This window comes from Neopelma chrysocephalum, unplaced genomic scaffold (assembly GCF_003984885.1).
Source record: "Neopelma chrysocephalum unplaced genomic scaffold, ASM398488v2 Primary Assembly neopelma1_66, whole genome shotgun sequence".
NCBI lineage: Eukaryota > Metazoa > Chordata > Aves > Passeriformes > Pipridae > Neopelma > Neopelma chrysocephalum.
The window spans coordinates 6467451-6495009 of record NW_020897725.1 but is presented as its reverse complement, the minus strand read 5'-3'; the positions used below and the strand labels follow the sequence as shown (position 1 = coordinate 6495009).

At 41.9% G+C, this 27559-nt stretch overlaps 1 protein-coding gene and 1 long non-coding RNA gene across 20 annotated transcripts in view; both read left to right on the top strand.

Annotated features, from left to right (window-relative positions):
• Positions 1 to 27559, top strand: part of MTSS1 (MTSS1, I-BAR domain containing) — a 125681-nt gene that overhangs the window by 34617 nt on the left and 63505 nt on the right. The window lies entirely within an intron of this gene.
• Positions 24209 to 26921, top strand: LOC113968196. Its single transcript, XR_003534412.1, has 2 exons — positions 24209 to 25530; positions 25982 to 26921. It is a non-coding gene; the product is annotated as an uncharacterized LOC113968196 (long non-coding RNA).

Below are 27559 nucleotides of genomic sequence, written 5' to 3'. Positions count from 1 at the left end.
CCTTCCTTTACTTGAGTTCTGAAGGAAATACAGACATTGGGTTTAGTGGTGTCCATCATCTGTGGATTTTAAATAAAATTTACAGACCAAGGGAGAGATCATCTTGCCATATCTCAGGGCATGCAGGAAAACATGCTGCCTTCTATAACATGTGACTGTTCTGGTGCTTGTGGAAACAGCTGTACCAAGCCATGGCCTGGAATGGAACGTCATGGCCAGGAGAGAGTAAGGTGTTTTGTAGACACTGGTGACTCCCATTTTGCTGTCATTAACTGCAAGAGTCTAAGTGAAACTGCAGTGAAAATCAGCTTTTGCCCTTGCAGGGCTCATGACGCCGGTTTAGCACAGGGCTCTTGTGGTTCATGCTAGCATTGGTGATTGTGAAGTTCTCAGAACTGTCAGTTTTGTATGCTTTCTTTTGTTCCTTTCTCTCTAAAATTCAGATTTTAAAATACCCACCCCTTCCCATCCCTATGGCAAATGATTCTGTAACCAAAGTGCCTGGAGGTTACCCCTTCCTGCAGAACAAGCCAAGCTGTGTTGATGGGAACAGAGCCAAAAGTGGAGGTTTGCTTCTTGATTTCCTGGGGAGTTATTTCAGTAATGAAATGGATGGTGGTATTGGGTCACTTAACAGTTGCGTATTTTGCAGTTTTTGTCAGTGAGAGGAGACAAAAAGCCCAGCTGCAGCAGCGGTCATGGAAGCTGCAGGTGTGAGCTTGGCTGGAGGATGCCAAACTGCCATCTGTGGTGAGGCTTTGTGGTGGTTTTTTTCGCAGTCCACTTGCCTAGAAATGAGATCAAGAATACAAAATGGCAGGAGTAACTGAGGATGGCTTTCCTCCCGTTTCTGCCGCCTCACGAGTTAGCCAGGAGTCTGCGAAAGCGTAAGAGTTGGAATTGCATCAGGCTTAAGGGGTGAATGTAGGCAGTGCCCTGCCAGGGTGTTCAATCTTTTAGGTACTTTCTTCCCATGTTGCTTTAAGCAGGTTTGTCCTCTGTTCTCTGGAAGATGTGGAGAAATAGAAGAAAAGTTGCAAATGTTATTTACATAAAATGTACAAAGAGAAGAAAAGCAGCAGCATATTGCTTTGCTTATTAATGTAGTTAATACCCACTTCTCTGCCCATGCTCTGACATTTTAAAGCTGAATAAGTAGGGCAAGTAACCTTAAGTGTTTAAAAATGAAAAAAAAAAGTTTGATGGTTACCATAATTAAGTCAGCGATGTCCAGTATGCATTTTAAATTCCTAGTTCCCGTATGTTGTTAAATTTTTCTGTCTGGTATGCAGCATATCTGCTTGTTTAGAAAATGCCTTGGAGCTGCGTGGATTACCTCGCGCTGTTTGCAGAGTGGTTTATAAAAGTTAGGCATGTGTTGTTCTGACTAGAGAGATGTACTTGGAGCTGTGCTTTGGATTGCACAAATAATAGTTTCCAGGAATGGTCATGAGGATCAGCAGGAGGAGCTTTGAAGAGTGTGTGGAGGCAGCATGATCTTTGGCTGAAGGGAAGCCCTTTGCTGGTGGCTCGGTTGTTCAGGCTACTCCAAAATGCAGAGCCTGAGCAGCTGTTTTCCCAAACAGCTTCCTGAAATAACAGAGAGCAGGAATTTCAGAATGCTGTCTTTCCTCTCCTTTCCTCATTATTTGCACTACAAGAAGGAGTTGGACACTGAGGGAACTGGTTTTCCTTTAAAGTTGAAGACATTTGCATAGGGCAAGTTGTGTTCACTGCTGTCTAGTTTTCAGACACTTTGTTTTGGAAGTAGAGGCTTTAAGCAGCTGTAAGACCAGAAATGCAGCACAATGCATTACTGACTGTATTTGTCATTCTCATCTAGAGAGAAAACGTGCTGATTATATTCAGCAATTTCTTTTTTTAGCTGGAGAGAAATGAGATGCTGTCCTTTATTCAGCTAGCTTTGTGTATTTGCAAATTGCAGTTTCAACTTGGGTAGTTTTTTTATTGCATTAAATTTAATTATATCAACTACTATGGGGTGATTTTTCTTTTGGTAGAGGCTGCGAGATTTTTTGTTTATCAAGACTTGAAAGAATTAACAGTTCATTTTGCAACAGCTATTCAGCAGCTAGTACCATGGAATTTTGATTTGCACTTCAGACCACTTCAGTGGGATGTGTCCACTATATCTGGAGTAAACCTTGCAAATTTGCTTCAAGTGTCTCACATCATACATTCCCAGCGGATCATAAACCTGCAGGTGGTACCACCTGTCATCTGCTAGGGACTGGAAATGAGCTATTCTAAGGCTTCATTGAAAGGATGTGTAGCTCTTGCAAGTTAGCCAATGGAAATTACTAATATGGTGGCTTCATGGATCTGCTGGGCTTAATTACTGTAATAAGCAGGAAGAAATTGTGGATCAAGACAGTATGTAAAATGTGGAGGATCCCAGTATACTCATTACCCAGCTGGACTATTGTTTTTCTCCACATGCAGGGTTTGAGATGAGTAGAAAGTGTGGTCCTCCTGTATAGAGAAGCAGGCACATGGGACCTCTTCGACAGTAAATCGTGGTCATCCTGTTGGTTCAAGGAGCAGGTTGGTCGAAGGGAGAATTGCACAGATCTACAGAGGTTTGTCTCAGGATTGAGGCTCAGTGCTTTACTTTAAATGGAATGCTCTGCAGGAGGAGCTAGTGCTAGATCCATACATCTACCATGCTTTGAGCTTTGTCACGGCCCTGACCTTGCCAGTTGCAAAATGTCTCGAAAACAAGATGAGGCTTAAACTGTGTTTAGAGCTGGATGAAGAGCACAGAAGCTGAGTGACAATGCAATTGCAGGTCAGTAACTGGAGGTTAATAGCTGACAGTATTTTTAATGAACTTTCTGATTGCAAGACCTTTGAAACAGTGCCTGCATCCTCAGCACTGTGTGTGGCTGGGCTCGTCTTGGAGGATGGAGAGATTTTGTGCCTGCAGCAGAATAAGAGCTTGAGAACCCTTAGCTCTTCCAATTCCTGAGACACACCACAGAAATAATTGGAAGTATAAAAATTTAGTCCAGAAGCATCGATTTCATTTAATCCACAAATCTTAAAGCATCAGTGTTTTGTTTCCATTAGCATAATGCAAAACACAGGTCTTGCAGTTTTCCAGTAGCTCTTGCTGGTATGGGCATCTCTTAATAGCTCAGACATGTTTCATTCAAATTAAAAAGACAGGGCCTGTTTATAAACTTCCAGAGTGGGTTTATGGCACAGACACTTACTGAGGCTACTTGTTCATGGGGAGAGCAGATTGGATATTTAGCTCTTAATTCCTATGAATAGGGTTTTTCTTAGCTAACCTTTTTTCAATGGAAGTAAGAGAGTTAGGGAGGAAAAAGAAATGGGAGCGAGTGTTCACACTTGTGGGGGCAGGTTTTTTCAAAAAACTAAATGTTCCATGGTGTAAATCGTACACACATATAAAAGGTGGATTTTTGTAGCTGCTGGAATAAACATGGCTGTGACCCTATGAGATGCAATCTTAAATTTAGCACTTTGCAATTAAGGAACCTCCTTCGCTGATTTTTGCCAGTGATTGAAATAAGGGCTGTGCATTAAGAATGTATCCCTTAAATTTTGCCAGTTCTGTTTGTGAGTATGTGATGCTGTGTGATATTCTCTAGAAGACTCAAGTGAATCAGGATGGTTTCTGGGGCGGCATCCTGGTGTTCAGGGACATCCCAATGCAAATTCTTGAATTCATCACACATTTTGATCTTTGTGTTTGCATGTTTTGTGTTTTCCAGTTGGTAGCAAATGTAATTTTCATATGTGCAAGGGAGATTGAAAAATCCTAGGAAGGAGAAATTTACTGGTTGCTTTTTAAAATAGTTTCCCATAAACATTATTGGCAGAAAATAATGCAAACTTATAGCTACATAAGAAAGAATTTTGCTACACCCTCCTTAGCATACTTGGAGGTTGTTTTATGACACAGAAAGTCAATTTGCTGGACCTGCTAATACTTTCAGTCTTATAGAGGACAGAATCGTAGAATCACTCAAGTTGGAAAAGACCTCTAAGATCATTGAGTCCAGCCATAAGGTTTGGTGTTTGTTTAAATTTTTCTCTCTCTGAGTTCTGAAGACAGGATGTGTTGTTTAAAATTGACAGTTCTTGATTTAGAAATAAAACAAACCTCGAACAAAATGTCTACCTTGCAGCTAATATGCATGTCAAAAGAAAGGCTCTCTGCTAATTCAGGTAGGATTTGTTCCTGCAAATTAAACTAGGGACAAAATAACTGCTTTTCCAGCTATAGATTTTTGTTGGCTTCAAAATCTCTTCAGACATGATGGTCAGACAAAATATAATGTAAGTATTTATGTAAATAAAGTTTGTACCTCTGTGATAATGCAGAAAATCCTATCAGTTCCATGTTTGTACCACTTCCAGTGAAAGAAAAGTGATTTTTTTTTTTACACTCATTCTGCACATCTTTTTCCAACTCTATGAATTGATAAAGCACATCTGTGCTACTTGAGAACAAAAAAGTATGAAGTCATAGCCCCTTAAATAGCTTGTAGGATGAAAATGCTGAAGACAGCCTTCTTTTCATCTCCTGTGGGTCTCTTGTAAAGGATTTTGGAATCTTGGCTTTGATTCTTCATGCAGAGTCCTCACAATATCCACATCTGGGTTATGAATGTAGCTGAGAACAGATCTGCTTTAGATCTTCATGGCTAATAATAACTTCAAGAAACAAATGCTTGTAGCAGAAGAATGTTTGTGTGGTCTCTAAAACAGACCAAGTTAAGACAAAAAGTAGAATCCTGTAGTATCGAAATAGCCTTGAGCTGGTGTCAGATGCCTGAGTTGTTCAAGCAGTTTTCTCTCAATTGACAAAGAATTTATTTTTTAACTTCTCGATAAATTCTCTCTGTCACAGTGAAAATTCCTATCTCATCTTTCTTTTGTGATACCTGCATATCCTCACAGATAATCTGCATTGTATTCAGCACAGTTTCTATTTTTAAAAGGGCACTTTGCAGAGCTTCTTGTTTCCACTGTTTCCTTTCTGTAATAATATATGAGGTCCTTTTCACTAGCATACATTTTTAATCATATTTTCTTGATAGCAGGATGTTACCTGTTTAAATAGTGCTGTTCAGTTTTTCTTAATAACTGGTAAACAATGAATCTGTTTTTAACTGCTAATTACTTTTAGTACACCTGCATCTTGTAAAAATACCAGCAGTAGCCAAAATATGACTACTTCAGGCACAGGAAAACCTCATAATTTAAATATTTGAGTAAACATATCAAACACATTTTGGGTGGGAGGAAGAGAAAATTGATGGTTGGACACTTTTAATTTTAAATGTCATGTGGGTTGTGCTAAGTTGTGAAATAGTAACTAAAAATGAGAGGAGGAAAAGAGATTGGCAATGTTTCCCCATTCTTCTAAGAGGAAGCGGCATCGCACAGCTGACCTGGGAATGTGTGCCAAGAGATGACATGAGTGTCTCGGATTCAAGCGAATGTTGCTGTGGTCTTTGCAGTGTTTGAGGGGTAGGGTGAGGCTGGGAGGAGGAATTCAGGATTTCCAGTGTTTGAACAGAATAGGAAACAAGAGTCAAGTGAACCTTCTGAAGGAAGGTGGAGGAAGTCAAAGTGACAGCAAATTCATTGCAGGTCTCAACATTGACTTGCCTTGAGTGTGAACTTGGTCCTGGGTGCCTGAAAGAAAAAGAAAATTCTGGTTGGGTTGTAATGTTTTACACTGCAAGAGAGGAAACATTGGAACAGGCAATGCCCTAGATGGGCTGTGGTGTTTCACATCACGCAGTCCCATCTGCACTGAAAACGGGTGAGTTCAACAGTAAATTCATAGCTTCAAATGTATTGAAGTTCATGTGGCTTTAAAATCCCATGCATCACTGCAGGCTTGGGGAAGAAGGGCTTGAGAGCTGCTCAGCAGAATGAGACCTGGGGATGCTGGTTGACAGCTGTGTGGATATGAGCCAGCAGTGTGCCCAGGGGTGGCCAAGAAGGCCAGTGGCATCCTGGCTTATATTAGAAACTATGTGGCCAGTAGGAGCAGGGCAGTGATTGTCCCTCTGTACTTGGCACTGGTGAGGCCGCACCTCGAATCCTGTGCAAAGTTTTGGGCCCCTCGATTCAGGAAGGACGTTGAGGTGGTGGAGTGAGTCCAAAGAGGGACAGTGGAGCTGGTGAGGGATCTGGAAAACATGTCTTATGACCAGTGGCTGAGGGAGCTGGAGGTGTTTAGTCTGGAAAAGAAGAACCTTCGGGGAACCTCATTGTCCTCTACAATGCCCTGAAAGGAGGTTGTAGTGAGACTAGGAGTCGATCTCTTCTACTGTGTCTCAAGTGAAAGGACGAGATGAAATGGCCTTAAGTTGTGCCAAGGGAGGTTCAGATTCGATATTAGAAAAGAATTTTTCACTGTAAGAGTGGTCAGGCATTGCAGTAAGTTGCCCTGGGAGGTGTTGGAGACACCATCCCCTGGAAGTGTTCAACAGGCATCTGGATGTGGCACTTGGGATTGGTTTAGGAGTAGTCATGGTGGTGCTGGGTTGATGGTGACTAGATGGTCTTGAAGGTCTCTTCCAACACCGATGATTCTGTGAAAATAGTTTGGCTCATTTGGTTCACATGTGTGTTAAAAAATTAGTAAGCAGAGTAAAAATTTAAAATTCAAGCCTTAACCTGTCTTTTCCTGGATTAAGCACCAGCTGTTGCCAATGAATGTGCTGTGCTGCATGTGAGATGGGGCCTTAATAAGTTACCCTTTGAGAGCATGCCTTGGTGCCACACCCTTGTTTGCTGGTGCCATTTTTAGAGATAAATGACAGTCCATAAAGCAGTGTGGACGCTCAGTCTGACATCCTGTATCTTAAGTTTTGGAGGAAATGCTGTAATTTAGTCTTTGTGGAAGTAAAACGCACATCTGTACCTGTGTAATTAAGACAACACAAATTCTTTTGATTTCTCATTCCCTGCATCCACTCAACAGTAAAAGTTTAAAACTATCAACACCTTAAATAGAGAGACAGAAAGATGTGTTTCATATATCCTCATATGAGAGTAAAAGACGTAAGAGTTAAACAGAGACAGGAATGTAGTGGTAACAGGTTTTTTAAAGAATTAAATAGCTGGTTTGCTCTGCCTTACTCATTAAGTACAGCAATGTATTAAACTTCTTATTTGCAGTAAAGTAACCAGTAACAGACATGTTTACATTATATTTTTTCCAGAGACAAGTCCCTGCAAATAACTGTATTTGCTATATTTGCACACCCACGTAGGTATAATAGGTGTTTGCCTATTATTGTTTCGGATACTTTTTGAACAACCAAAAAGGGTTTCTGGAGTCTCTGACACATTTGAAAAACAGAGCTTGAATGGGAGGCTGAGGTTCATGTCAGTCATGCAGGGCAGAGTGCATTTGTTATCAAACCATATGACAAAGGATCAGAGTTTGGGGGATTACTTTGGAGGCTTCCCAGGCATGTAAAAGGAATGTTCAGTCTTTCTACTTTGGTGTAAACTCAGTTTTCAAGTTCCTGTTGAACTTGGTTTCTTCCCAGCCTCCCCCTCAATATTCTGTTGGATCTGTAATCTGTGATATTTCAATAAAGGAAAACTTTGGTGTTTGGGGTGGCTGATTTTCAGTTGTTGCTCTTTATATACATTTTATCAGAACTAAAATAATGCTGAGGTAGCACAGTGGCACAATTAGTATTAAGAAGGGGGGGGATTTGGGTGCAGCTGCGTTTTTGCTGTCATTATCCATTTTCACATGTTGCGACCAGAAACGTTTTGGCTTCCTCTGCCAAGAAGCAGATTCGTTTATGTTACTCCAATTGTGAAATTAAATTTTCCCTTTTAAATACTGCATCATAAAGTTCTGGTTCACGGTCAGGAAAACTTTCTTCCAAAGTATTTTGAGTCTCTTTCCCACAGAAAGAGAATGGGAATTGAGTAGGTATTAAATCAAGCAGCATCTGAATACATAATTAGTCACCCAAGCCTCAAATAGAAAGCCACTTGGAAGCTTACATTTTCTTATTCCATTCTCAAGCCAAACTAGTGTCTAATAACAATATTAATTTTGGAATTTGGAACTGTTTTTTTCACTACCATAAAAAGGTACACTTGATAACCATTAATACAGTTGTACAGTATAGCTATTCCAGTAGTATTTTACCCCCCCCCAAAAAAAAGCAAAGAAAAAAAAATTTTTTTTTACTGCTCAATTACTTTATTTGTGAAAGGATAAGAACTATTTTCAGAAACTGAAAACGGAGGGTTCAAATAGCTCTTCTGTTTTATGGATTAATTACTGAATATCCCATTAGTTCTGAGGGGTCATTTTATTTTCCTATGACTATTTCCAAGAGGAAGATCAACTCCTGGAAAGGAAGCTGTGGAGAAGCAATTTTTAACAATGGGACACACGGAATACATTAATCTAAATGTGAGTGCATAAATGGCATGAAATATATTCTGGAAGACACCCTTCAGATAGAGGTAACCTGCACTTGCTGGCAGAAAGCTGCATCCTGTTGATGTCAACCAACTGTAAGGAAGTACTGCTGGCTTCTTAAAATAGGATTAAAATAGGCTGTATGGCTTCCATGCAAGTATATTGTCCTTGACTTGCTGAGACTTATCACTTCATGAAGAATCCAGGGAAAATCCTTACCTATCTGCAAGAAGCTCAGTTTCTGTTCCCCCAAATGCCCGGGTGTGCAATTGCCAAGGGGCTGATGCCAGCTGTCTGCAGCCTGAGTTGTCTCCTCCTGGGAGGCTCTTAGCTGGTGAAACGGTTCCCAGTACCTTTAAATATAGCAACACCGTGAATAGTGAAACTGGAGAGAGTATGAACTCCACAATATTTAAGCACAAGAGTAAAACCTTGGTATTTAACCATCTTATGTGCTTCCTACAGACTAGCAGGGTTTGATTTACATGAGTTAATGTATCTCAGTGTTCTTTTTCACATTGCCTGACCTACTTGCTGAAGATGGCTCTCTGCTCTTTAAGGGGCGGTGAGTGCCTGGTCCGTGTGCTTACAGCAGTTAATTTCATTAACTTTCAGAAAGATATTAAAAAGGAGTTGCACTTGATTAAGGACATGGCTTTGGGAAAAATACCCGTGGAGTGCCTGATTATAGATAAACAGATTTGCTACCCTGGCTTTATTGAAAATCCAGTTTTGTCAAAGTGATTTGCACTAGGCGCCTGGAACTTCAGTGGGACAGGGAAAAAGGCTTAGAAAGCTGGATAGTTCTCATGTGATCACGTTATCATGGGTGTATTTAAACTGAAAATAGAGAAAGCACCAGAATAAATAGCACTGGTGTTTATTGCGGAACTTTGTGCTCTGTTTGTGGTGCTAACACAGCAAGTAGTGTGAAATGGTGGTCACAGGGGAGTGAGTATTTATGTAATTAGGTGATTTCTACAGTACTGTCCTTGTTCTTCTCCAGCTACTGCACTTGCTGCATGAGAACCCTACCTTATGCCATAGTACATGTTTTCATTTATGTATGTATGTATATATGTGTGTATGTATTTATTGCATCCAGACATTGCCATTTTCCCATGGATTCTTTAACAGGAACATTGCAGTACTATTCACCATCTGTTTGGTTTTCTTTAACTAAAACATTGTCCCACATACCAGAGTTCATGTTAAGGTGGGGTGATACAGGGAAAACGGGCTTTCCTCCTGGTTAATTTAGGATGGTTCTTTGCATGGTGTTTTGTCCTTAAGATTTTCAGTGCAGCTGAAGTTGGTGTGTAAGGGAACATCAGGATGGAGTTGCTTTACTTGAGTATAAACCTGTGGTGTGATGGTGTGATGCCCATTTCCCCTGCAAACCCCTGACTCTGCTTCCCTGTGTCTCTTCTGTGCTCTGTGCTTCTCAGCCCTGTGGGGATGCTACTGGCTTGGTGAAATCAGTATCTGCAGAGGTTACAAATGTGCTGTACATTCTCTATATAAACATTTTGGTCATGTTTTTGTTCTAGCCTTGATACTGTTGCCAGATACTATTATCATAATTGGCCAAAGGAAACGAGGGGCCCAGGCTTGTACCAGAAATAGCAGCTCTTGTTAATGTACAGTGGTGTGTTGTGTCCGTGGGTCTTGCTCCAGCGCTCTGGGAGGCAGCTGGTGTGTTGTTTGCTTTTTTAATGTTTGTATCAGAACTAGTTTGGGGAAGAGCAGAGTTCACTCCTGGTCTCTGCTCCAGAAAGCTTGGTTATCTGATCAGGGTTTGAATCAGAGGAGGGTACTCATGTGATTGCTCTCAATGGGGAAAAGAGATACACTGGGAGTTTAAATAATTCATCCCTTTCTTTCAGTCACTTTTTTTCAGGTGTGGTGTGTGTCTTCATTAAATCTTGCATGACTGCAGTGATGAGAGGAATGCATTCCAGGCATTAAATGTAGAATGCAAACTATTTGGGACAGTAAGTAACCATGGCTGGATGTCCAGTGCTGTGGCAGCAGCTGGGTCTGCCCTGTCCCAGCCCCTTGGGAAGGCTGAAGCTGGGGAAGGGCTGTGTCTGTCACTTCAACAAACAACAGCAAATAAGCCATCCTTGCAACAGTGTTGGAAGGATTTAAGAAGGATTAAAGTTCACAATTTAAAAACCACTTTAGGCTCTGTTCTGCCCCTGTATAACACGCCACATAGTACTATATTTGTGTATGAGTGAGTCAGTCTGTCTCACCCCAGTCTGAGAGGATTCCCCCAAAATGCTTCTTTTCTTGTACTTGTGGCTGACAGGAAAGCCAGGCTGAGGCTGTTTTAGATTTTGTTGTGAAGCTGCAGTTTGTGGTTGCTCTCAACTCTTCTCAAGGAGCTTGTTTCCAAAAAGAGTCACTGCCTTGGTGTGTCCCAGTCAGGAGATTGTTTCTACCAAAACTGGAGTATTGTGGGCCGTGGTGGGAGGTGGAGGAAGGTCGTGGCCAGCCCCCTGAAAAGAGAAGGGTGCCCAGGAAAACTCCAGCGTTCTGTGGGGGGACTGACAGCCGAGCCTGCAAGGCTCAGTTGTATGCTGTAAACTTGCGCTGGGGTTTGGAGCTTCTTCCAGCTATGCATTGATAGGCAGGAGAAAGTGTCTCTTGTATTTGAAGATGACTGTCACCATGCACTGAAACTCACTTGAATTTGTGGTCTGAAATAGCACTGATGTACGTGTCATTAGTGCCTTCATGTGACAAATGGGATGGAGCAATGGCTTTCAGTGCACCCCGAGTACTTCAGTGCACTTTCTAATAGTTTTCACTTCCCTCAGAGGTTTTCCTTGCCTTTCTTTTCAAAACAGGATATTGAAAAATTGAGACACAGCCTTTTTCCTTCTCATTCCCCTTCCCACACCCCAAGGGGTGAAAGCAGTGATGCTGTAGGCAGAGGCGAGTGTGTTGCTTTGTGCCCATGTGCAAGGGTTTCGGGTATGACAGAGTTTAACCCTTTGGAACCCATTGAGCATATGGCCAAACAGCTGTTGCCTATTTATGTCCTACAGCAGCTGCCCTGAGCCCTTCCTTCCAAAGCACCAGCTGCTGGGGAAGCCACAGAGAAAAGCCTCCGTGCACCCGCACATTCCTGTTCCTCCGACCCTCCTACCTGTGGGTCACTGGCTGTCTGGGAGGCTTTGTTGCAGGTTATTAAAAGAGCACTCGAGTTTGGTGTGCTTGGGAAGTGCACCAGCATTTCTGTTACTGGTTGCTTTAAACTTGAGGGGAAAATACAGATGCGTTATCTATTATAACCAGCTTTTCCGTGAGTGTTGAAAGGGTTTCATTTGCAGGCAAACCTTCACATTAGTGGAAAAGTTGGTTTTCATGCTGTTTCATATCCATTTGTCAGCTTCCTCCTGTCTTCAATGCTTTGCTCACCCTTTAATCCCTGGAACCCTGTCTGGCCTGGGAAGTTATAATTTATTTTCTTTAAGTTCCTTTTAGTCCCCATCCATCCTAAATACTGCATTTTATTTTAACCAGATGGGCATTAAGTAGCTGATTCCACTTGAGGGCTGTTTCCAGTAGCTCGTGGTATTCCCTAGATCAGTATTGAGATTGTATGGCTTGGTTCCTGTGTCTGCAGGGAATATCTTTCCATACTAAGGACTGAGCAAGTACTCTCCTCTGCCGAGTCTTCTGATAAACTGGTGAGAGGAAGCCTGGTTTCAGTAAATCACGGGAGGATGACCCACCCTGGCAGAGTTTTGATGTGGTGGTGCACTGGCACAAGGAACCTATTGAACACTGAATTATGCCACTGTTGATTGGGATCAGTGAGCTGCCTCCTAATATTCTGGTTTGGTCATGGGACAAAACCCAGCAGTAGAGATCTGTTTCTTCACTGCCTTTTTAAAATAGCTGAAATGAAAGAGTTTGAGCTTACTTGATGTGCAGATCCCTTTGAGCCGGAAAAGCAGGGCTGCAATGCAACTGAGCAGTGACTTGTGCTCTCAGCAGGGCCCTAGTCCTGTGACTGATGTAAGTTTGGGATATTTTTAGTGTTCTTCCTTGAGTTGTTTGCCTGGTGCTCTCTGCACTTGGTTAGTGCCGTGAAGGTCACACGAAGATATTAGGCAGTTACAAAGAGTGCTGAGAGGGCCAGCTGGTCGGGATGGCACTCCACCAGCAACGCTCCTGCTTGTGAGATAGAGGGGTTGGGAAGGGCTGAGAAGTACTGGCATGCTGCTTTCAAGTTATCAAACCCAGCTTTCTTCACACCTTCAAGCTAGGGAATAGGTATGTGCCAGGAAACAAATCCAGGCATCAGAAAAGCATCAACGTGGTCAGTTTGTCTGAAAGGATTAGGGAATAATGTACGGCCTGCAACCCAGTAGTTGGGATCTCTTATCTCACATACTTCCCGTTCAGCAGGGAGTAGCAGTACCCTTGCTACGAAGGGGGAAAATCTGCCATCACTGAATGTATTGACAAAGGGAAATACTAGGAGACTTCGCTTTCTGCATCAGTAGCTGGATGCCCCTGTAATCACTTTCCCCCAAGTGTTTGGTTTTCTGCTTCTTATCTTTCATCTTGCGTTGTGAATGTTAAAACTGCTGTTAGTGGGGGTTGAAATTAATCCATCCCAAGGACTGCTGCTGTCCTCACACGACTCTACTGTTTAGGTGACTCTGGGAACAAAATTGTGTGGCAACTTCTCATGAAAAGACCGTAAAACTTACTGAAGGGACCGGGACTGAAGGGAAAGTATGCAGCTGAAGGCATCTAAAATTGACAACAAGGAAAAGCCTCTGGGAAAAGTGGCAAAAAAGTTAATAAAATAAGTCACCAAAATCACAGTTTATTTTCTTTATTTTTGCATAACTGGAAGGAAAAGATACTCTTGCGAGTAAATAAGAATACAAATAATCTGGTTTTTTCGGTGTATATTAGATAGTGAATGAAATATACTGGACTAGCTTCGAAGTACATATTTTCAAGAACCATGAGTGAATTGTCTTGATTTACCTTGCAAAACAGAGTCATTCTCCATATGTCCTCTCACCTGGAATTGTCTCATGCAAGGGACATTCAGTAGAAGCAGGCCTTGACGCCCAGCTATTCCCTCTGCCTCTCCTCCTTTTTTATTCTTCTCTCCATTTGCCCGTGTTCTCTTGAGGGGTTGAAAGATGCTTTTCATTTTTTGGAAACTTCTGCCTGTGCCATTGAGTCTGTGGTTTCCTGAGGAATGGTCGTGCAGGGTTCCTGAACAGCTGCTCAGGGCAGACCCTGCCCGACGACACACGAGCCTTAAAACTCTTTCCATTACGCTCTCGGCATTTCCCCCGGAGGCAGGACAGCTATCTGTCTAATGGAATGACACGTTTTTCAGCGCTGTCAGTCCATAAATATCAAGTACGTAAATTAATAGAGAGCAGGTGAATGTTTCTTCAGAATAAAGTTTAATGTCATGTAGCTGTTTGATGCATCGCCTCTGGCGCAACCGCCTTGTCATAAAACCTGACATCATTTGTTCAGTTGTCTCTCAGAATTATGTGCTGATTTTCAGGTTTGTTAATTATAAGCGACATTACATGTAGTGTGATAGGAGCTAGAATTACAACTTTCAGATTGACTGCACAGAAAGAAAGCACATTGCACTAGGAGACAGCACAACCTTCATCAGGATTACCCGCCTGTTGACTGACAAATAGCTGAAGGAATGACTTATTAGGATTGCTCTGGCTCCAGCATTCAGTACAAATAGGTCTTTTTGAGTAGCATGGCACTGCCACAGGAGCCTTTCATCAAACGACTTGAATGGGCTTTCTGCTCTCTAGAGTCACTGCCTTTCCCAGTGATGCAGGTGTGAAGCCACACAGCAGACTGAGGAGCTGTAGTGTTGTGTGGAGGCTGATTTAGCTAAACTGATGCGCTTGCCCAGCTGTGGAGCATCAACCTAACCTTTGTCTGAACACTGTTTCTCCCAGTGAAGCTTTTTATTCCAAACCCAAAAAAGGCAACACCTTTCCCCCAGTGTAACAAACAGTTTGGAATAATGGTGTGAGTCAGCTGTTCATACAGTATGTCCCCAAAATGCTGTCAGATGGGTAGGAAAAAGTGGGTTAGAAAATCAGATGTCAGTAAATTGATCCCTAGACAGAAGCAGGGGCTCTTGGCAGCGTGTGCAGTGAAATAACTGCTGACTGCAGTAGAGGGTGAATGCAGATAAACCAGTTTGCTGCAGGATGGGTGACTTAGTAGGGCACAGATGCAACAGTGTGAAATGTGGGCTCTCAGGAGTTCCCAGTGGTTGTCTGTTTGAGAGAGGTACCATGGAAAAGGAAGTCGTAGTGTTTTCTTCCTCTCTCCTCTGCTCATTAAACCACAAACTTTGAAGAGGTCTGAGAAAATCCACAGGGGAAATTTTGATCATTGAACTGCCCCTGTTGGAAAAATCTCAGTGTTGAGCAGATAGCTTTCCATATATGAGAGCCTTTGTCCTGCTGCTTTTGCCCCCCAAAACTGCCAACATCGTGTAAATGCATCAATATAAAATGGAGTCCTTTGCATCCCATTGAGCCCAGTGTTCTTCCAGAACTGTGCATGTCCTTGGCCTTCAGCTTTATCTGAACTGCCTGACTGTTCATATGGTGATGCTCTACTGCATGTTATTTTCCAGAAAATAAGTATCAGATACTTTTCCCTATCTTTAAGTAGGTCAACCGTTAATCTAATTGATTAACTTGGTAGCTAGTCAATTAAATTGATCTACTCATATAAGGGGGGCATATTTACCCACTGTATTGGTGTAATTTGCTGCGTAGTTTTGTATAGAGGAATTGTGAAAAGCTTTGGTGGGAAAAACCCAAAGTGACCAAAATCTAATAGGGAAGGCATTGTGAAAAGCAGTTGAACACTGAGGTATCTTTTAAAAACAAGTTCAAAGATGTTTTTGCCTGAAATTTCAGGCTGTTAGCTCACAGTTGTCTTCACCGAATGGTGAAAGTTCGAGGGTGTTACAAGGCAGTACTTTCCTGGAAACTAAACCATGAAATGCATCTCTGTTTTGACAAAGGAATCACTAAAAGATAATATTTGAGAGATTAGTTCTTCTGGGGAGTTCAGCAGCCACTGCACTTTGATACTGGAAACCTGAAGTAGCTGTAACAGCTTGTTCATGTTGTTGAGGAATGCACAGTGTATTATGGACCATCATTCAAAAGTTGCCATGAATTATCCATGGAAAAGGACCCTCAGATAAAAGCCCCTTGGTGGTTGGTTAGTATAATTAATATAAATATCTTGCTGCAGCTTTACAGTTTGGTTTAGCAGTTTCTTAATTTGAGAAGAGTCTTGGGACTGCCTAGGTTTCAATTATCTCCCTGATGCTGGAGGTGGGGTTTTAACTTGATGTTAATTGCATTCCTCAAGGGAAATTCAGACAGCAAGCAATGATTAGGGTTGTGCACAACTCAAACCAAACATCTGAACCCAAAGCAAATCTGCCTTTAAGGAGTTAAAAATGCTATGCTACTTGCTTGCTATTTTAGAGAGTCTTTTTTTTGAGGTGGCCTTTGAGGGATGTTGCAAATGCAGAGTGTTACTGGCTTGTATTCAAGTAATACATTCCATGTTTTTTAGGTTTGTTTTGTGAATCTTATGAAATATTTGATTAAAAGAATTCCAGTACAGGAGAACCTGGAAATGTGAACTGACCGTGCTGTAAACACTGGAAAACTGGAAGATAGCTCAATTTTTAAAATTGTAGTACCTTTTTAGCACTGACATGGGCTGTGCTGCAGGCATGGTAGGAAAGTAAGCCTTTGCTGCAAAAATGATGGAATTAAGCAAGCCTGAGCCTTCAGCTCAGTGCTCTCTCTTTGGGCAGATGCAGCACTCAGGAGTTGCCGTGGAATGAATCCCTTGGGGAACATCTTAGGCATTGCTGTCCAGAAAGAATTGTTTTGGCTTTGGAGAAAGACCAGGTAGAAGATGGAAGGGAATTTGAGGACAGAGCAGACAGAGCCCTTTCATCTAATAAGCAGAGGTAGCAGCTTCAGCCAGACCCATGATCACAGATTGAATTGCGAGGGTCATCTTGCACTCTGTAGCATTCCCAATCTCTCAGTGTTCATTTGTCCAGCATACCCCAGTGTGCTATTTACTGATGCTGTGAATTGCTGCTGTTTTCTGTTCATGGGAAAGGAGTAATGTAGAGTGATGTTAGAGACCTGGAGGATACAAAACATCCTTGGTACTGCTGTGGGGGGAGGCACAGAGGGACTGCTGCACAGAGGCTGCTCTTTCACAGTGGGGAGCTTGTGAGGGTGGAAAAAAGGGAGGCAAGCAGTGCCTGGCAGTTTGGAGTTAATTTAAAGCATGTTTGGGGTCTTTTTGGCTTGCTCTTTTTTTTTTGTGTGTGTGTGTGTGTCTGACAACACAGCCTTGTCCCAGTTTTCCTACACAATTTCACAATTAGAAATGTTTCGGCTCTGGCTTCTACATGCACTTCTGCACTTTCTGGAGGCAGATGTGCTTAATTCTGTTCCTGTTGTTTGCCAAAGCAGGTAGCACGTCCTTCATGCTGAGTAGGTCTTCAGTATTCAGAACATGGGGAATTGGGATAAAACTGAGCTCTCTTTATATGAACAGCAAAGCATTACACCCTTCTGAGAAAACACAGTGCAATGCTGTGAATGCCTTTGCTCCCACAGCCTGCTGGAATACGAGTGGGTATTGATATCTTCTGACAGACAGGGCAAATCAGCTTAGTGTGCTGGCTGTATTTTAAGAGGAGAAATGGAGTTGGTGTTACCATGACCAGGTTTTCACGCAAAGCTTCCATTTGTAAAGATCTTTCTCACTTTATCAGCTGCGCCAGATCTTACTAAAAGCCAAACAGTAGTCGTCTCTGACTATTAGCTTAATGGTTTCATACCACCTTCTTCATAAAGTAGAAGCAAACAGGTTATTTAAAACATGTAGGTCAGATTGGTCTGGTGTTTTCCAGTAAGATTATGTAAAGACATTATTATTACCATTATTATTATTATTAAAACTTTCAAATACAGGAGATGCACTTGGTGCAAGACATTTTTTGTGTGTGTGTGTTCCTCTCTGCTTCCTGAAGTTTTATTGCAGAGTATACTCTGAAGAGATTTTTAACCTTTACTTCCAAACTTGATATTAACACCATAGTATTTCTGCTGACTGTTTTGTGATGGTATTCTTAATGTAAATGTTCCACTACAAGTCGTTTAGCCTCAGGTTACAAATTAAAATGTTTTCCTGTGAGAAATCCCATACTCCTTCTGCAAGAGGGCTGCAGTATAAAGCAAAAAGTAAAATGAATGCTAGGTAGCCAGCTGATCTCTGGTTTTTGGTTATCAAAGCTAGTAGGTGCAGAAAATAAATTATTTTAAAGAGTTCTAATTCACTGTTTCTGCAAGGGTATTACTTATAATTTAAGGTGCTGGAGTTTTTTTGTTGGTGTAAGGACAGATTACTGTGTAATATACCTCCTACATTATGGAAAAACTAGACTTTGTTAGAAGTACAGGTAGATGTTTATGAACATTTAGGGCTATTTGCTTTAAAACTCCAAAAGGATCCTTAAATATTTAGGGCAGCCTGTTTCCTGAGACAGTAAAATCCTTAGGTGCCTTCTGTAGGAAGTGATGAAAAGGGGAATATTTACATACAGAGAGGAGACAGATGCTCATTTGCTGGAACCTCAGCGCTGCAGAAAAGGTACCATTAACAATATGTTGTAAACTCTGATGTTCAAAGGACAACGATAAGAGTCCCACTCAGCACTGAAACTCAAGTCTTTAAACAAATCTGTCCCCTTGTTTAGTTGCTGTTAATTGGTTTGGTAATTGTTATGACAGCTTTCTATGGGAGCAGAAAGCCACTGTATTCTGGAAACAGCTTATTAAGTTCTTGCCATTTTAACTGGCTGGCTTTAATATTATCAGTTCATGAAGAAAGAGTGAAGAAAATAGATTTTGGTGTGTCTCTGTGAGGATGGAGATGGGTAACTGAAGTTTACCAATCCAAGCAAATGACAGCAGTTACACTCTGCATAGGCAGGTTCAAAATTCATAGCCCATTTAAAAAATAATTCTTAAGATTCACAGAAATAAAGACCTTTTTGTGTGTGTGTGTGTGCGTGTGCGTGTGACAGAGAGCAATCACGGAAAACTGCAGCACCCTTGGAGGAAGGAAACAGATGGCAGGAAGAGCTTCCAGATACTTGACAGGCTGCAACAGACTTAAATGCAGGCAGTGATAAATGGGCACGAGATTGGGTTTTGCTGTAGCTATTGTTGTTTAGTCTTATTAAAATGCATGATGGGCTGTATGTTAGTGGTACCAAAGTTTTATGTCCTCTCTGCCTTGAGTCCTCCTGTAGCTGCTGTGGCCACTGGGGTGCTATGAATGGGAATGAAGATCCAGGCATTGCTATGAAAAATGAAGTTTCTATGTATGACTAATAGCAGAACTTAATGTTGAGTAACAGCAAGGGAGAAGTGAAACTGAATTTAATTCCTGCATCTGGGTTATTCTAGGCTTTCTGACAAAAATGGCCATGTGAGGCTGGTAATTAAAAAAAATAAAAAGTTTTTGCATGCATATGAATAATTAATTCCTTCACTTTCCTCTAGCGAAGAGGTGTGGATGCTGGGATTTCCTGTCTTGGGAGCTTTATCAGGTACAGAAATGTGTAGCAGTTGGTATTTTATTCATCATTCAGACTGCTGGGAAGGGTGGAGAGCAGCCTGCTCTGCAGCCAGTGCCCATCCTGTAAATACAGTGCCCAATTTCATGTTATTGACTGTAATAGATAATAGACCAATGTATACTGAGGAAATCCTATGGCTTCTGATAGGAGCCTCCAATCTGGACTTCTGTGAGGCTGCTCGAACCTGAGAAACTAAACATAGCATCTCCTCCTTTTTGAGATGGGTAGGGCACAGCTGATTTTCCTGCCCAGGACCAGTCTGCTGTTGTGCAAGAAGGCAACTGTGCTGCAATGTGAGGCTCAAACTGTCAAGCCTCAACGTGAGGGTAAAACTCCACAGGGTTCTTTGGGCATGTGACTTCTCATTACTTAACAGAAGTTTCCTCCTAGGAGTGTGCAAAGTGGTTTTTTAGGGCAGTTTAACCTTTTTATCCTGGGTGCTGTTTTCTCCTCCACTAAACCGTCTTGTGGCCTGTCAGACCTTCTGTAGGAGTTTGCCTTTAGCTGTGAGGTAGAGTGCAATGTTAGTCAAACTCAGCTTGAGAAGGAGCTGCTTTATTTCCAGGCAAGGCAGAGCTGTGAGAGCTGTGTACGTGACCAAGGACAGCTAAGTAGGCAGGTACTTAACATGAGCAAGTAGCTGAAGGAATGTAGACTGGGACAGATGACTTTGGGGTAATCTGAAGAACAGGGAAAGCAATTAAGTTGAAAAGTATCTTCCTAGGCTCAGGAGCCTGTGTGATGTTATGGTCCTGGTTTTCACTGCTGTCTGGATAGCTCCTGAGTAATGGTGCAGTGCTGCCTGAAGTGAGTGGTTTCACATCCACTACTCAACTGTGTGCAACCAAAGCTTCTCAACCTGTTCGATTTGGGCTGAGGCAAAGCCAGGATATGTATAGGTGGGACTCTATGCCTAAAGTTCTGAAAAGTAATTCTAGAAAATATGGGCAGAAGGAACTTGAGCCAGTCTGTTGCATACTGACTGTTTGAAGGGAAACATCTGGATGAGGTGCTGCTAGTTCCTGCAGAGTACCCAGACCCTACTCAGCACAGGCAGTGTAGAACTGCCCAGAGGGAATGTCTTTGAGACAACCCTGTCCTGGATCACTTAGGGCTGTAAGTGTTTCACATAGTTAAGTGTGAATATGATGGTCTCCTCTGAGAAGGGGCAAAAAGCCCTAAGGAATTGCTCCTCTTTTGCAAAGTCTCAATCAAAGGAGAAAGTTAAATGGCTGTGTCCTGACTTGACTTGCTGATGTAATGTTAGACTGGACTGTAGGAAGAATCTGATGGAGCAACCATGATCAAGGTTCTGCCACAGAGATAAGTTGCTTTTTAGCATCTTATTGAAAAGGTCACACAGTAAGATTTGATTATTTGTGATCTGTATTATTGCTTGCTCCTTTATTTGCAGTGGCCACATTTAATGTTAGTCTGAAGTGATTGTGTCTTGTAGCAAAACAGCTTCAGAAAATTTGGTGCTGTATTCAGCATGTTCCTAAAGAAGCCTTTTCTGATAATGGGTTACTTCAGCCTGAGCTCCCTGCTCAGATACGTAGACTTTTCATTTTAGTTTGGAACTTTATTGACAGTGCTTAAGATTGAGTTGCTTTTGTTATGAGTATTTTCATTTGAGTGGCTCTTGTTGGGTAACTCAGAGGGCTCTGTGCAGAGAGGGCTCCCTTCTGTCTGTGCAGTGTCTGCATAGGCACATGGAGATGCTTTTTCAGTGGCATCTGAAACTGTGGCAGCAGTTCACATGGAGCTGAGGACTACAGAATGTCTTTTGTTTGGAGGAAATACTAGCAAGGATGCCTAGGTTACTTTTTTTTATTAATTTCTTGATAGCTGGATTATGTTTTTATTAATGTGTTGAGAGTTAAAATTTTGTTTTGGCATCCAAACAAAGGAGAAAAGTAATCGGCTGTTGTGCAACGGGGTCTAAGTGTATTGCATGTTACCTTCAGTCCAGTCTTTTGCTGGCCTGGAATACCGAAAGAAGTAGAGGTGTTCTTAAATTTTCCTTCATGGGCAAAAAAGATGGCAAATAACATATTTAGTTACACCAGGATTATTGTTAATCCTGTAGGTCACCTCAGAGGAAGTCTCTATCGTTGAAGTTGCACACCCAGGTTTTTGCCTCCAAGGCAGTCCACTCGTGGCATCTGTAATCTCCCGGTGTAGTATTTACTAGGAAAATGTACCTCCGGGAACTGCCAGTCTACCCTGTGCAAAACAATGAAAAAACTGCCAGAAAAGATCTGGGAATCGTTTACATGGTGAGTCACTGGGCAGAGGGAGTGCAGTGCTCTGCATCATCCTCCCTAGCCCTGCCAGGTGCTTCACTTCCTACCTGAGGGTATAGACACTTAATTTTTCAGAAGTGAAACCGCTCCTTTGTGATCCAGGCATAAAACTGCTGTCACTTATGCCAAAATGGAATTCCTGCCTGGTTTTGTTTTGTCTCCTTCAGTGTTTGTATTGGCTTGGCATTTTCATATTTTGTATCCAGTGTCAGTATTTGTTTCTGGGAAGAAAGTTTTGCTTAAACTTTAATTTCTGCAATTTGTTTGTTTAAACTTGTTGGCAACTTTGAAATGCTGCAGTCTGCTCCATATGCTAGTATCAGTGTTGCTATTAGTGACTGACTTCCAAAGAAATAAGGAGCAATTAGACAGGGAATGTTTTTTATGAAATAGTTGGGAACATTTTCAGTTATAATAATATTTGGGAATATTTTTGTGCTATTTGTGGCTAGTTTTTAATAAATGTAAGGTTATTTTGGCTGGTATTGAGTCAAGATTGTACAGTCCTGAATCCAGTGAAAGTTTTTTTCCACCATAGACTTAGAGTGTATATGATGGAAATACATCATCTATAAAATATATATATATAACCATGAGAGTAGTATTGATACGATAGGCAAAAACTGACTGATCAAGAAATGCAAAAAAGCTGGGAGGACAGACAGATGTGTGTTTGTAAGTGACAGGATGAACAGCGAATTCATTAGTAAGAAATCATGATGGTGTATGTTGAGGCTTACCAGGTGAGCAGCGACATCAGGAGGGGTTGGCCAACCTGAGACCGGAGCTGATGCTTCAGTAGCACAGTATAGTCAGTCTGTTGAGGTCCAAATAGTGTGAGCCTGGTGCAAGGGACGAAGGAGTCGAAAACCAGAATGAAAGCAATGATTTTAAGAGTCCTTGGTAATGCTGGACTAGGGGAAGGAAAGCTAAGTCTGAACAAAGCAACAGGATGCATGTATCAAATAAGGAGATATTGGCATTACCAAAACCCAGACTTAGTTATGAGCTTCAGTGCTAGGATGGATGGGAAAAGCCATCTTTGCTGCTTTCAGAAGGAATCTACAAACACAGCCTGGGCCTAAGGATGTGGAGAGAGAGTTAAGCAGCAGAAAGCAGCCCCCCGTGGCTGGGTCTGTCAGTTGGGTGTCTGTGTCTCCAGCGATCAGGAAATGGGGCTACAGCAGGCTTTGCATCGGCCTGTTTTCAGCAATGTTTCACTTAAAGTAATGCCTGAACTTCATTAAAGAATGGAAGTGATTCCAAGATGTTAAAGATGGGGAACGAGACTGAAAGGGAGAGCTAATTTGAGTCATTCATGTCAAGTTGTTTATTTTATGTTTATGTTTGAGAACACTGAAAACACAGATACTTTTCTTCAAGGGTTGAGGATGCTTTACTGCAGCTGATCACAATAAAAGTACTTCAGTGGGAGTTTGGTCCCCCAGGATGAAGCTGAGTAGAGTGCAGAAAGCAAAAAGCCTGGGAGATGGGGCCCTATATAACTCCTGTAGAAAGCTGGAGGGGTAAAGATGAGGAGTAAAATGGGAGAAGACTAACCCACAAGAAACAAACGAGTGGACAATTAAAAGGAGGAGGATGTCTGCTTGTGCTGAAGATAGCTGGCAGGCTGGGGAAGAAGGGAATGGGTTGCTGAATGTTGTCCAGAGACGGTAATTATTTCTGGCTTTGAGTTCTGGCTCTGATTCATATAATATTTAAGGAATATATCTGTACTTTCATGATGAGCAGCCTGAAAGCAAATGCTGGAAATTTGCCATCTGTGTAAAAACTTCTTTGCTGTGGATGTATACCATGAAAGTGAGTGGGACTGAAACAAAATCCATTAACAAATTCTTTTACTGATGGGAGTAAGAGGTGAATGCTCTCGACCAGTTGAAACACCCAGGTCAAAAAAAATACTTAACTGTTAAATTCCTTTTCAAACAAATGAAGTAGCATATGCAGATTTTTCAATACCAAAGTCAGCGTTCAAATTAAAAAAAGGTGGTGGAGGAAGGCAGTACAGGGTGTGTTTCAAAAGTTAGGGTTAAGATGGAAGAAAAAGATTAATAACAATTCCTGTTGGATTGGCCAACTATTATAATGTGATAGTGGACCTTGCTGTGAGTATTTAATTTTACAATTTTGCCTTCAACTAGGCTCAATCCATGATCTCAAGAGCAATCACCAGTGCAGCTGATGTATCCTTGTGTAGTCCTAAGAAAATATATTAACTTCTGCATTTATTCAAAGAGCATGTGGAGTTCGAAGAGGTTTTTGAGAACAGTCCATGTCTTTGTGATCTGATCTGATCTCTTACTCAGTTCAGACTGAGAATTTCACATAAGAATTCCTGTAATGAGACCTTCCTGGGTTTTGTGGCCAAAACTTTTGGGCAGGCTATTCAGCTCTCAGATTTGGAAGCCTGAGTGGTGATGAATTTATTGCTTTCCTTGGTACACAAGTTCATTTGGCCCATCTTGCTTCTGCTAAGTAAAGTGAGATAGCAGGAATTTATAAAACCTAGACTCAAATGTTCACTTACACTGTCGCTTGGGAAGAACACCCTTCTCCCTAGTCATTTGAAAAAAATCAGATGAGAAAGGGAGAGTTGGGGTGTCCTCAGACTGCATTACACGGTGATGGAGACGTACATAGTCACGTACCGTGGCACATTCATTCAGGAGAACAGGGAGCCGGGAGCTACCAGCCTTGCAGTGCAGCCATCTGAAATACCCCTCTGGAGTCCTGCAGTGGTGTAGTCGCTGCTCTGATCATGACCCTTAATGTCTAGAGATAATTTTGGCCCAGCTGTTAGAAACCACATTAGACTTTATTTCATCTGATATGTAGGCAGTTATTTAATTTTTACTTTTCTGTGTTATTAACTGTATGCAGGAAGCAGCTTTTAGCCCTGCTTCACTGCTTCAAAATAAAAACCCTCATGCTTTAAATTGCATGGTGTGTACAAGGTGGGTGACAGGTTACAGGATTGTGCTCCTTCCTACATGGTGACACTTCCAAATCTTTAATATGACCACCGAAAATGATCCCGGGGGACTATTCAGGATGGTTGAATCTGCAGTAAGTTTGCAGTTTGTTGAAAATACCTGGCAGCAGTGCCTCATATTTAAGTGTATATGTGTTTGTAATGGGTTTCTGTGGCTGGCTCTTTAGGATACGGTTTTCTTCTGCTAACCTGAAATACAACTTCTGAAACATAAACCCCCCAGAACAGAATTTATTTTCTGGGGAGTATGATTGTCACTTTGTTTGATTTTTGTATATTAAACTGGTTTTGTTTCAATTTTTAAGTGTAGAGGGTTGTGTATATATATATATATGTGTGTGTATATATATATATATAACCTTGTCTAGGGAAAAGTCCATAGCTATATGTATGCATGGAGTTACTTAGAACAGCAGGGATAAAGCTGTGGTGGTATTTGCGTGGCAGATTCTGATTGTGCTGAAAACCCCTCTAGATCATTAATTTGAAGATGCCATGTATGAAATTTGAAGTTATTGCAGGCTATCCAGGAGAGCATAGCTGCTCCCCCCCCCCCGCTGTCTGCGGTTACCATTCCAGGTTACAGTGGAAGAAATCTTGGTGGGAGAGCAGAGAGCATTCTACTGTTCCTGCATGGCATATGAAGAGAGAGGGCTTTCCTTTGCTGAGTGGGTTGTCTGAGTCCCATCTCATGTTTTTTAAATTCTGTGTTTAAAATCATCTTCATGGGAAGAAATCTCTCTTGTGGCATAATAGCTTCAGGCTGGGTTTTGAATATTGATTTTCCACTTACACACCTGATTTAAATGTGTCGCATCAGATTAAGAAACAGCATGTTATTGGCAGGACAGCTTCTTTGCACATGAAATGGTTGTAGAGGGTGGCAGATACTATAGTTGGGAACTGTGTAATAGGAATGAAGTTTTGCCACACTGGTGGAGCTCTGTGGCATCTGGGGAGGTCTGGATCCACACTGTGTGGCATGGATCTGATTCCAGAAGGGAAGGTTAGCCTGCTCCTAGTCTTTGCCCTGATTTCCAGTGCTGCTACAGCAAAACTGGGGATCCCACACAGAACTGGGGGGATGGTTTTTGCATGTGCTGAACTTTACTGCACAGTCGGCTACCTGAAAGGAAAAGATAATTAAAAAAAAATGAATAGGGTGGATAGGGATTGGAGACCTCTGTGGCACTAGAATTGACAATTTTGAAATTGTTTAGGCCTTGTCAGAAAATGTTTTGTTCTGTCTTTGTTTTATATTGAATCCTGTGTGCTTGGTTAGCTTCTTTTCAAATTAAAAAAAAAAATCTCCATACATGTATTGAAAGCTTTATCTGTTTATCTCCTCATTAAAAAGACTGTCTATGAAATGTGCTGACAGGGCTTTTACTCTCTTTCTTTCTATTCTCATCACATTTTCCACTGAAAGCCTCCCCTCTACTGTTTCTGTTCGATAGTGAATGGGGCTTTCTGGTGGTAGAGGCTCAGGATGCTGTTCCTGGCTCCTCACAGGCTGCGTCCATTGCCCTGGATGGGAAACCTCAAACATGCAATTCGGGCTTCAAGGAGGCCATGCTGGCACATGGATTTAATCCACTAAAAGGCAATGTTCACAGCCTGGAGGTCCCAATATCAAGCATGGTGGGAAGCTCATCACAGGTTGTCTTCCAGTTGGATATTAAAGCCAGAGGCCACATTTTGAGAACTGCATGTGGAGCTGCCGAAGCTGGTGAGGGAGAGCCTCAGTGGAAGCTGAGCTTCTCAGCTCACAAATGGTGTCAGGGCTTCTGGAGGCACTTAAAACAGTTGCTGGACAATTTCCTTGGTGGGGAGGGGGGCGAGAGGGGGAAAGTAGGTACAGCAAGCATTACACAGTTTGATTCACTTAGAGATTGCTAGTGGCTGAGTCTCCTTGCAGCCAGAGTGAGTCACAGAAGAAATGGTGAAGAGTAGCTTTTGGTATAAGCTGTGGTTTTAGTAATATGATAGAAATTATGCCAATAACAAGTGATAAAAAGGTGACTGTTTTACTCCAGACATTATAATGTGAGGTGTGGACTTGAGACACTGGACTGGGGGTCTCCAGCCATTGCTGGATGACGTGGATCATCCATCACTGTTTGCTCTGCTTTAGCTTTAACGTCTGTTGCACCTGGGCAGTTTTGAAGAGCTTGGTGGTTTGTGAACTCCCATGCTGTGTAATCAAAAAAAAGATACAAATTTGTATACATGTCTCTATAATCTGACTGTCTTTGTTTCCATTTGCAGGTAAAGTTACTAGCTTAAGCCAAATAAAATACTTTGTGATTCACTCCCACATAGTGATGTCTGTTGTTCTCTATTGTGACATAGTAACTTAAACAAAAAGGAAAAAAAATAAAACCCCTTTAATTGTAATAAAGAGAGATGCAAAATTGGCACAGAAGATGCATCACAGTGCTCATGTGTCAAGTCCTGCAAAAGACACAGTAGCCTGTGGGGTGAAAGCCTGGTCATGGATGAGCAGAGTAAACACTTTGTTCTGGTTTTTGCGCTGCTTTCGCCTGCTCATCCCTTGTACAAAAAAAAAATCCCGTGCAGCAACATGAACTTTGTGACGTCTGATATGTAGAGCAGACAGCTGCAGGCTCAATTAATTCCCTCCTCTGATTTTTTTCATAGTATTTTTTTTTCCCAGGAGGCTGTAGTGACTTCTAAACTCTCACGGGTGAGTGGTGTTTATGGCTTGTTGACTTTGATCGAAGTGAAGCGCAGAGTCCTGTACAAAATGAGAGCAGGTTTGCATGTGAAAGTATTCACTGGATGTCTTTTCGGGTGGGTGCCCTGAGCTGCTGGGTGCTCGCCCAGGGTGCTTCCCCACAGCTTCACTGGTGTCCATCTTACCCAAAGCCAATGAAATTTTGGATGCTGGGTGTAGGAGACCGAGCCTATTTTGAGTCAAAGTGAGCCCTGGGAGGCAAAAGCAAAGAGATGGCTATGGAGGCAGAGGGGAAAGCAAAGGATGTCAGCTGGATGTGCAGGTGCTCATGCAGCCC